Below are 11,620 nucleotides of genomic sequence, written 5' to 3'. Positions count from 1 at the left end.
CTAAATATGATGTGGCTGTACATGGTTCTGATTTCTGTTTGCGCGTGTACGTGCGTTCACTTATTTTTTGTTGTCCAAGGCTACCTGGCTAAAATGCTTGCTCGCTAGCCTAACTTCCATTCATGGACAACATTAGCTAGTTAATATTAGCCTTCTACATCTAGCTACTGTACATATTGAATTTCTATCCACTCAGGCCAGTGTATAAATTAATGGTTGGATCGCTGTTATAATCATTGGCCAGTACGGAGAATTAAGTCAAACCACAAGTCCAAATCCCTATCTCCATCCATGGCTAATTTAGGAAAGGGACAATTTTTGCTAGCTAGCTAGCCACCGGAGGACAACCACACAACGAGATGCAACAATTCAAGTTGTTTCTGTGAAGGACGTATGCTCTTAAAGAGATTTGATAGGAGAGATGCCAAATCCCAGTTGGCTTCTCTTGACACATATTTTTTTCCGCCACCATTCACAGTTGAGCTTGCTCAGTTTAGCTCAATGCTGATTGGCTAACGTTTTATACTTTTTTTGTCAAAGGAGGCCAAATGCTCGCTGGCTTCCCTTGCATTCAATGCTACTTGCGGCAACAATGTCATACTCGTTTGGACCAGACCGTATCAGATAGATGACCTACACATAGAGAGACAGAGGGGCGCTGTTTCACTCGTTTGGATGCGTTCTCCTCTGAGATACATTCTGCCTCTTGTGAATTGAATGAAAATTATGAAGCCCAGAGAGAAGCTTGCTTCCATTGAATAGACACCACTGCCTTCCATGAAGGGTATTTTTACATTTGGAGTAATTTAGCAGACACTGAAGCGATAAACCAACATTGCGTTTAGTTTTTTCAGTTAAATTACTTTAATTGTATTTTTATTTATTTTCTGTGAGCCCAACACTCCATTTCTCTACAGAGAAATAAACAACAACAAAAATATGTGGGACGCTGGGCTGAAGGGAGTTGTAGTTTTCATTAAGCAAATATTCAACCTAGTTCAGGGCAGAAACGTGGTAATTAACTACAATGGAAGAGATGGAGGCTCGCACACTGTCAAGAAAAATAATACATCCAATACTGAGGCTTGAATGCAAAATAAAGATGTTAAATCTATGATTCAGTACCTAGTACAATAGAGTGCATGATCTATATTTTATACAAAATATACAAAAGCAGACAGAGAAATATCATAAATTATTGCTTTTACAAATGCCATTTGAACATTTCCTCAGAATAAATAACACAGGATTGTAAGAGTAATGAGCTAGAGATACCACCAGATGGGGGTATTGAACACCAGTGGGAGGCAAAATACCAGTTACAGAAAACACTTCAATAACAATTCTTCATTGTTACGCAAACGTTTTATCTGCTGTATAGCACAGAAGGACATGGAGGAGACGGGTTGACCGGACTCTGAAAAGTTAGGTGCAATAGGGGATTTAGGGTCATTTCTCCTTGCAGCACTCTTGTGTTCTATAATACCTGTTCTAATCTGTCTACGGGTTTTTCCCACGTATTGCTTATTGCATGGGCAAGGGATAAGGTATATGACGTTAGAAGAGCTGCATGTAAGGAACTGTTAGATAGTGTATTGTTTGCCAGTGGCAGAGCTGCTCTTTTTTTTTACAGGAATCCCTACATGTCACACAACTACGGCAGGGGTAGAAGCCAGCCACCTCATCCAGTCTTCCATCATTTATTTACAGGGGGACTTGAGTGTCAGCCCGAACAATGAAGTCCCTGACATTCCTGGCACTGTAGTGTGAAAAGAGAGCAGGGTCAGAGAAAATCTTTTGACAAGCAGGATCAGCCGTGAGCACATTCCAATGTTTCTAAACCGCTCCATTGATGTCATCACTCAAAGGAGAATATGTAGTGGAACAGACACATGAATGTTAAAAAAAACGTGTATCACTTCTGGTTGAGGTCTCATCAATGGTACGTACTCTACCGAAAGCATCATCAAGCCGTTATTTACAGTATAAGCGGACCTCAAATGGTCTATACATTTTCATAGCCTAATTTTCAAAGTCTGTTTTACCAGTAATGCGCTTCAGTCTCAGAAATTGTGTGTACGGTAATCCCTCCTTCAGAAATGTGGGATGTGCACTAGAGGCATGAAGTATACTGTTCTTGTCTGTAGGCTTTGTATACAAGGTAGTGGACAAGGACCCTACTATTACCTCAGGGTGGCAGGGTAGCCTAGTGGTTAGAGCGTTGGACTAGTAACCGAAAGGTTGCAAGTTCAAATCCCCGAGCTGACAAGGTACAAATCTGTTGTTCTGCCCCTGAACAGGCAGTTAACCCACTGTTCCCAGGCCGTCATGGAAAATAAGAATTTGTTCTTAACTGACTTGCCTAGTAAATTGAAATTAAATTGTTCTATTGTACTGATTCATATATTTTTTTTATGTGTGTTCTTGTTTGATCATGTGATATATGCAATTATCCTAGAAATACAAGCCAGGTGTGTGTGCCAACGATTCACACTGATGATGGCCTGAGGCCGAAACATTTGTGTTTTGTTTTCACCTTTCATTTTATGCACGGATTTATTTTTGGGGCACCATGATATTTTATTAAACATATTTATTTAGCATTCAATTCAGTTTTTTATGTTCAGGCAGGTGGATACACTTTTGCTCGTGTTATGCTAGGTTAGATACACAGAGAGGAATGTACACAACAATGAGAGAGAGGGACAGTTCATGAAAGTATGCCTTGTCTTCTTTGAAGAACTAGTGAAATAATTTTGTCAGACAGCTCTGCAGCTAGCCTAGCTAAATAGAATAGCAAAAGACAAAACAGTATTGGGAGTACAGAGATAACATTGTTTGGCTGCTATTGTCTGAGCAGAGATGAGATGAGGACTTTAAGGAATTAAATAAAAAGTAAAGCCATCAAACAAAACTAAGTAATATACACAACTGAAATATTGTATTATTTGATAGTCATTTCCTATTTTTCTATTGATGTCTACCCAATGTGAACCTGACAGAGACAATGGAATATTTGAAGTATTTTGGCAATTTTAATGTTCACTATTTTTGGCTTTGGAATTTCCATTAAAAAGCAAAACAATTATTTGAATTTTTATTTTACAAGGCAAGTCAGTTAAGAACAAATTCTTATTTTCTTATTTAGGAACAGTGGGTTAACTGCCTTGTTCAGGGGCAGAACAACAGATTTGTACCTTGTCAGCTGAGGGATTCGATCTTGCAACCTTTCAGTTACTAGTCCAACGCTCTAACCACTAGGCTATCTGTTATTTCATAATGCATTTAATGAAAGAAAAAAAACTAATTCCAAAACCTTGATTATTTCTTCCATAATTGAACCAAAACCAAACCGACCCAGAAAATAACTAATTGCTCAGCACTAGCAGATACTGTTATCCAGAGCGATTTACAGTATTACAATTAGTTATGTCTTAATTTCTTGTATTTAAATTTGCTTTACTTTGGGATTATGTGTGCATTTTTATTCTATTGCTAGATATTGCTGCATTGTTGCATCTAGAAACATAAGCATTTCGCTGTACCTGCGATAACGTCTACAAAACTGTATATGCCACCAATAAACTTAGATTAGATTCATTTTAAGATAGCTAGGTGAGACAAAAACATATCACAATTTTTATGAATGTGAAATGACGAATACCTGAAGAGCATGCTGAGTAAAGTAATTGAAAACTATAGGTAGAAATTGAGACACCTGTCTTCCCATCCAGTGTCTGCTACTAGAAAGGTTCATCCAAAATAATGTATATATTTTCTCTAACCACTTTCAGGTCGGGGTCAACATATTGTCTGCTGAAAACTGCGTTGCCTCTCCATATCTGTATGGAAGGGTCAAACACACATCGTGATATAGGTAATATAATTCTACATATGTGAAAACGGTGCAATTCTACATTCTGTAGTCAAAAAGAAAATGTCCCACTGATGATGTCATCAAAAGTAAAAACAGGGATTTTCAAAATGTGCTAAAAAAAATCAGTCAGGGTGAGGGCATTTTCCTGCTTTCTGAATCAACGTGAACATCGTAGACTTTGCAAATCAATGTTTTACTTTTGATTATCCTTCAATTATCATTTTAAATAGAATTAAGAATTAAGAATATGAATAGTATGCAGGTTTGGCGTTTTTATGTACACTACAAAAGTAAATGGACACCTGCTCGGCAAACATCTCGTTCCAAAATCATGGGCATTAATATGGAGTTGGTCCCCCCTTTGCTGCTATAATAGCCTCCACTTTTCTGGGATGGCTTTCCACTAGATGTTTCAACATTGCTGCGAGGACTTGCTTTCATTCAGCCACAAGAACAGTAGTGATGTTGGGCACTGGTGTTGGGCGGTTAGGCCTTGCTCGCAGACGACGTTCCAATTCATTCAATTCATGTTCAATGGGGTTGAGGTCAGAGCTCTGTTCAGGCCAGTCAAGTTCTTCCACACCGATCTTGACAAACCATTTCTGTATGGACCTCGCTTTGTGCATGGTTGCATTGTCATGCTGAAACAGGAAAGGGCCTTCCTCAAACGTTTGAAACAAAGTGGGAAGCACAGAATCGCCAAGAATGTCATTGTATACTGTAGCGTTAAGATTTCACTTCACTGGAACTAAGGGGCCTAGCCCGAACCATGAAAAACAACCCCACACTTTACAGTTGGCACTATGAATTCAGGCAGGTAGCAAATCCAGATTAGTCCGTTGGACTGCCAGATGGTGAAGCGTGATTCATCACTCCAGAGAATGCATTCCCAATGGCGGCGAGTTTTACACCACTCCAGCCGACGCTTGGCATTGCACATGGTGATCTTGGGCTTGTGTGCAGCTGCTCGGCCATGAAAACACATTTTATGAAGCTCCCGACAAACAGTTATTGTGCTGACATTGCTTCCAGAGGCAGTTTGGAACTCAGTAGTGAGTATTGCAACCGGGGACAGAATATTTTTACGTGCTACACGCATCGGCACTCGGCGGTCCTGTTCTGTGAGCTTGTGTGGCCACTTTGCAGCTGAGGCTGAGCCATTGTTGTTCCTAGACTTTTCCACTTCACAATAACAGCACTTACAGTTGATTGGGGCAGCTCTAGTTGGGCAGAAATTTGCCAAACTGACTTGTTGGAAAGGTGGCATCATATGACAGTGCCACATTGAAAGTCATTGAGCTCTTCAGTAAGGACATTCTGCTGCCAATGTTTGTCTATGGAGATCACATAGCTGTGTGGTCGATTTTATACACCTGTCAGCAGTGGCAATTTTAGCATGTAAATCTTGAGGGATGCATGCCTGCAAAGCCACTACACAACACAACACTCAACAATACACGAATTGCACTATAATGGTGACAAACTGTGCCTACAAACTGTTAGGGCCTAAATAAAGCTGTCCCAACAGCAGAGTCCCAATAGCAGTCCCAACACCTTACCACTACTACACCTGGCTATCAGCGGAGCCTTGTCTGGCAGCGAAACAGTTAATTCTGCCTCATTTTCTGCCCTTAAACTTTAAAAAAATATAGCTGATATTGCTGACTTGCTTAAACAAATTAGGTTTCTACTGACAATTGAGATGTACAAACTATGGCATAAGGGGCAATCTGTAATTTAGATTAAGATTTAGATTAAGACATTAATGAGTGAGCTAACTATTTGTTCAGCACTTTTGAAATGTACAGCGACAGAATTCAGAACCATTCTTACAGTATTCTCCCTGTACACCAAGTTAGAACCATATGATAAATAAAGGGGGCATATATGCAGACAATGAAAGCTCTTACAATATTCAATATTCTTACAATATTCAATGATTACATTTCTCTTGACATTTCCCTACAAGCCCTCAGTCCAGCCTATCTCAGCCTATTGCGGACAGTCTGAGCACTGATGGAGGGATTGTGCATTCCTGGTGTAACTCGGGCAGTTGTTGTTGCCATCCTGTACCTGTCCCGCAGGTGTGATGTTCGGATGTCCCGATCCTGTGCAGGTGTTGTTACACGTGGTCTGCCACTGCGAGGACGATCATTTGCCAATCCTGTCTCCCTGTAGCGCTGTCTTTGACATCTCACAGTATAGACATTGCAATTTATTGCCCTGGCCACATCTGCAGTCCTCATACCTCCTTGCAGCATGCCTAAGGCATGTTCACACAGTGAACTCAGTGCATGCAAAATAGGGCAGCAGGGTAGCCTAGTGGTTAGAGTGTTGAGCTAGTAACCGAAAGGTTGCAAGGTCGAATCCCTGAGCTGACAAGGTTCAAGTATGTCATTTTGCTCCTGAACAAGGAGCAGACAACCTGTTCCTGGGCTGTCATTGAAAATAAGAATTTGTTCTTAACTGACTTGCCTAGTTAAATTAATTAATAAAAGATGAGTAGGAACCCTGGGCATCTTTCTTTTGGTGTTTTTCAGAGTCAGTAGAAAGGCCTCTTTAGTGTCCTAAGTTTTCATAACTGTGACCTTAATTGCCTACCGTCTGTAAGCTGTTAGTGTCTTAACGACTGTTCCTCAGGTACATGTTCATTAATTGTTTATGGTTTATTGAACAAGCATGGGAAACAGTGTTTAAAACATTGAAGATCTGTGAAGTTATTTGGATTTTTATGAATTATCTTAGAAAGACAGGGTCCTGAAAAAGGGACGTTTCTTTTTTTGCTGAGTTTATATTGCCATGGACAGACTGAAACCGACTGATGATTAAATCAATATAAATACCTGGAATATGTTCAAATTCATCTGTTCAAATCTCTCAAGCTACCATACTAGTGCCAGTTGTATGAAGCATTTGCACAATAGCAAAGTGTGCACCTTTTATTTCCAGGGGGCATGAGAGTAATAAAAAAAACCTGCCTTAGACATGACTTTGTGGTCATAGGCCTTACTATTCCATTTTGTACCTCATTTTCTAACTATTCCCCCTGGAAAATAACAAAAGTGAACTCAGTGCATACAAAATGGTGCCCCACTCTGGTCAAAAGTAGTGCATTTTATCTGGAATAGGGTGCCATTTGGGATGGAGGGAATGTCACAGTGAAGCAGGAACATTGTTAGTTGAGTGTCTCTGCAGGTTGACCTAGGACCTATGCAGTGTCTTGCTAAGATTACTGGCCTTGAAGAACTCTCAAAGGCACTCAGCATTTACCTCTCTGTGTGCTGTGGTCGTCAATGATGGCTCTGCAGTTTACGGATAAGCCGATCGACACAAATGAAAGGGCAGCCATTCCTCGAGATATAAAATGATGGTTAATAAGATATTTTATTGAACCTTTTATTTAACTAGGCAAGTCAGTTAAAAACAAATTCTTATTTACAATGATGGCCTACCAAAAGGCAAAAGACTTCCTGCAGGAACGGGGGCAAGGATTAAAAATAAATAACATATAAATATAGAACAAAAACACACATCACGACAAGAGAGACAACACTACATAAAGAGAGACCTAAGACAACAACATAGCAAGGCAGCAACAAATTACAACACAACATGACAACAACATGGTAGGAGCACAAAACATGGTACAAACATTATTGGGCACAGACAACAGCATGAAGGGCAAGAAGGTAGAGACAACAATGCATCATGCAAAGCAGCCACAACTGTCAGTAAGAGTGTCCATGATTGAGTCTTTGAATGAAGAGATTGAGATAAAACTGTCCAGTTTGAGTGTTTGCAGCTCGTTCCAGTCGATAGCTGCAGTGAACTGAAAAGAGGAGCGACCCAGGGATGTGTGTGCTTTGGGGACCTTTTATCAGAATGTGACTGGCAGAACTGGTGTTGTATGTGGAGAATGAGGGCTGCAGTAGATATCTCAGATAGTGGGGAGTGAGGCCTAAGAGGGTTGTTTAAATGAGCATCAACCAGTGGGTCTTTTGACGGGTATACAGAGATTACCATTTTACAGAGGAGTATATAGTGCAGTGATGTGTCCTATAAGGAATATTGGTGGCAAATCTGATGGCCGAATGGTAAAGAACATCTAAGCACTCGAGAGCACCCTTACCTGCTGATCTATAAATTATGTCTCCGTAATCTAGCATGGGTAGGATGGTCATCTGAATCAGGGTTAGTTTGGCAGCTGGGGTGAAAGAGGAGCGATTACGATAGAGGAGTCTAGAAATACCTTTAGCCTGCAGATTTGATATGTGCTGAGTGGACAGTGTACTGTTTAGCCATACTCTCAAGTACTTGTATGAGGTGACTACCTCAAGCTCTAAAGCTTGAAAGCTTGTTGGACACAAGAAAGCTTGTTGGACACTAACAAAGCTTTGTTGTAGAGCATTTAACATAAAATCTAGGGAGGGGCCAGCTGAGTATAAGACTGTATCATCTGCTTATAAATGGATGAGAGAACTTCCTACTGCCTGAGCTAATGTTGTTCATGTAAATTGAGAAGAGCGTGGGGCCTAGGATTGAGTCTTGGGGTACTCCCTTGGTGACAGGCAGTGGCTGAGACAGCATATTTTCTGACTTTATACACTGCACTCTTTGAGAGAGGTAGTTAGCAAACCAGGCCAAAGAACCCTCAGAGACACCAATATTCCTTAGCCGGCCCACATAATGGAATGGTCTACCTTATCAAAAGCTTTGGCCAAGTCAATACAAATAGCAGCACAACATTGCTTAGAATCAAGGGCAATGGTGACATCATTGAGGACCTTTTTAAGATTGCAGTGACACATCCATAACCTGAGCGGAAACCAGATTGCATACCAGAGAGAATACTATAGACATCAAGAAAGTCAGTCAGTTGATTATTGACAAGTTTTTCCAACACTTTTGATAAACAGGGCAAAATAGAAATAGGTCTATAACAGTTAGGATCAGCTTGATCTCCCTCTTCAAATAAAGGACAAACCGTGGCTGCCTTCCAAGCAATGGAAACCTCCCCAGAAAGGAGCGACAGGTTAAAAAGGTCGGAGATAGGCTTGGCGATGATAGAGGCAGCAACCTTAAAGAAGAAAGGGGTCTAAACCATCTGACCCAGATGGTTTTTTGGGGTCAAGTTTCAGGATCTCCTCTAGCACTTCAGACTCAGTGACTGCCTGCAGGGAGAAACTTCGTAGCGGGGCAGGGGAAAAAGAGGGAGAAGCATCGCTGATAGTCGCATTAGAAGGGGTGGGAGATGAGAAAATGTTGGACGGGCAAGGAGGCATGGCTGAGGCAAATAGGAATCCTGACTTAATGGTGATTAAAGAGCTCAGCCATGTGCTTCTTGTCAGTAACAACCACATCGTCAACTTTAAGGGACATGGGCAGCCGTGAGGAGGAGGGTTTATTCTCCAGGTCTTTAACCGTTTTCCAGAACTTCTTGGGGTTAGAGTGTGGTTGGCGTAGACGGGCCAGGGTAGACGGTGAACAGATCGCCAGGTGGAATCAAAGCAGCAGTGCAGCAGGCAATGGGAGTCAACCACTTGGGAGAAGCTTTTAATTCTGGAGGCAGATTTCTTGTAGAAAATGCCAGGGGATGGTCTTTGAACAGCAGGAGGGGGCTTCAAGACCTCTGGATCTGGGTGGAGTAGCCTGCCATTTGTTGGGCTCAAAGGCTTTGACACCTCTCGCTTCACACGTCAGTGCTAATTGAAGTTGTATCTCGTTGTCCTAGCAAAGCATGGTAGCCTGATCATTCAGTCCTTATTAAGTAAAACATATAATTGTAATGTATTTTTTCTCTTGGCTTTTGAAAGTAAAAAAATTACGACAAAATGTTTTGTGATCAGATAATTTAGACATCAACTTCGATGTAGCAAGCTGCTTTTCCTACCATAACAAGTCTTAGTGTAGTCTGTTTAATGGTTTGATACTGATGAAAGGCATGCTATCAGAATCCTGAATAGATGGATAAGAGTGTGAGCAAGCTGTCAGATGGGCTTTGTTTGATCACTGGATGAGTGGACCTTTGACAGGCAAATTCGGGGTCCCCGCTCACAATGTAGCCTAATTTCATGCAATTACATTTCATGAATTAATTAATTAACATAGTTATTTTGCTATCATCAAAGAAGTGAATATAGGCTACATTGGCTATTTTGCATGTTCAGGAGACTATACTTGTAACCTGTGCTGGATGTAATGTCTGGTATAGATCAGATACAATCCCAGGAGTTTGAAATGGTTTGTCATCGGCCCTCAAATCCCCAAAAAGTTATATGACTGCATCACTGCATCACTGTTTGGTATGGCAACAGCACGGCCCTTCATCACAAGGCACTACAGAGGGTGATGCGGACAGCCCAGTACATCACTGGAGCCGAGCTCCCTGCAATCCAGGAGCTCTATATCAGGCGGTGTGAAAGGAAGGCCCGGAAAATAGTTAAAGACTCCAGCCACCCAAGCCATAGACTGTTCTCTCTGCTTCTGCATGGGAAGCGGTACCGGTGCATCAATTCTAACACCAACAGGCTACTAAACAGCTTCTATCCCCAAGCCATAAGACTGCTAAAATAGCTAATAAAATGGCTACACGGACTATCTGAGTTCACCTTTGTATTTCTGCACTGTCTCTATGCACACTCACAGGACTCTACACACATACATACAGTTGTACTGACTCTGAACACACACACTTATATACAGTCGTGGTGAAAAGTTTGAGAATGACACAAATATACATTTTCACAAAGTTTGCTGCTTCAGTGTCTTTAGATATTTTTGTCAGATGTTACTATGGATTATGGAAGTATAATTACAAGCATTTCATACGTGTTAAAGGCTTTTATTGACAATTACATGAAGTTGATGCAAAGAGTCAATATTTGCAGTGTTGACCCTTCTTTTTCAAGACCTCTGCAATCCGCCCTGGCATGCTGTCAATTAACTTCTGGGCCACATCCTGACTGATGGCAGCCCATTCTTGCATAATCAATGCTTGGAGTTTGTGGGTTTTTCTTTGCCTCCTGAGGATTGACCACAAGTTATCAATGGGATTAAGGTCTGGGGAGTTTCCTGGCCATGGACCCAAAATATCAATGTTTTGTTCCATGAGCCACTTAGTTATCACTTTTGCCTTATGGCAAGGTGCTCCATCATGCTGGAAAAGGTATTGTTCATAACCAAACTGTTCCTGGATGGTTGAAAGAAGTTGCTCTCGGAGGATGTGTTGGTTCCATGAAGCAACCCCACACATGAATGGTCTCAGGATGCTTTACTGTTGGCATGACACAGGACTGATGGTAGCGCTCACCTTGTCTTCTCCTTGTCTGCCCCAAACAATCGGAAAGGGGATTCATCAGAGAAAATGATTTTACCCCAGTCCTCAGCAGTCCAATCCCTGTACCTTTTTGCAGAATATCAGTCTGTCCCTAATGTTTTTCCTGGAGAGAAGTGGCTTCTTTGCTGCCCTTCTTGACACCAGGCCATCCTTCAAAAGTGTTAGCCTCACTGTGCGTGTAGATGCACTCACACCTGCCTGCTGCCATTCCTGAGCAAGCTCTGTACTGGTGGTGCCCTGATCCCACAGCTGAAACAACTTTAGGAGATGGTCCTGGCGCTTGCTGGACTTTCTTGGGCGCCCTGAAGCCTTCTTCACAACAATTGAACTGCTCTCCTTGAAGTTCTTGATGATCTGATAAATGGTTGATTTAGGTGCAATCTTACTGGCCGTAATATCCTTGCCTG

The sequence above is a fragment of the Oncorhynchus tshawytscha genome, linkage group LG02, assembly GCF_018296145.1.
Source record: "Oncorhynchus tshawytscha isolate Ot180627B linkage group LG02, Otsh_v2.0, whole genome shotgun sequence".
Lineage (NCBI taxonomy): Eukaryota > Metazoa > Chordata > Actinopteri > Salmoniformes > Salmonidae > Oncorhynchus > Oncorhynchus tshawytscha.
Note: the sequence above shows the minus strand (reverse complement) of the source record.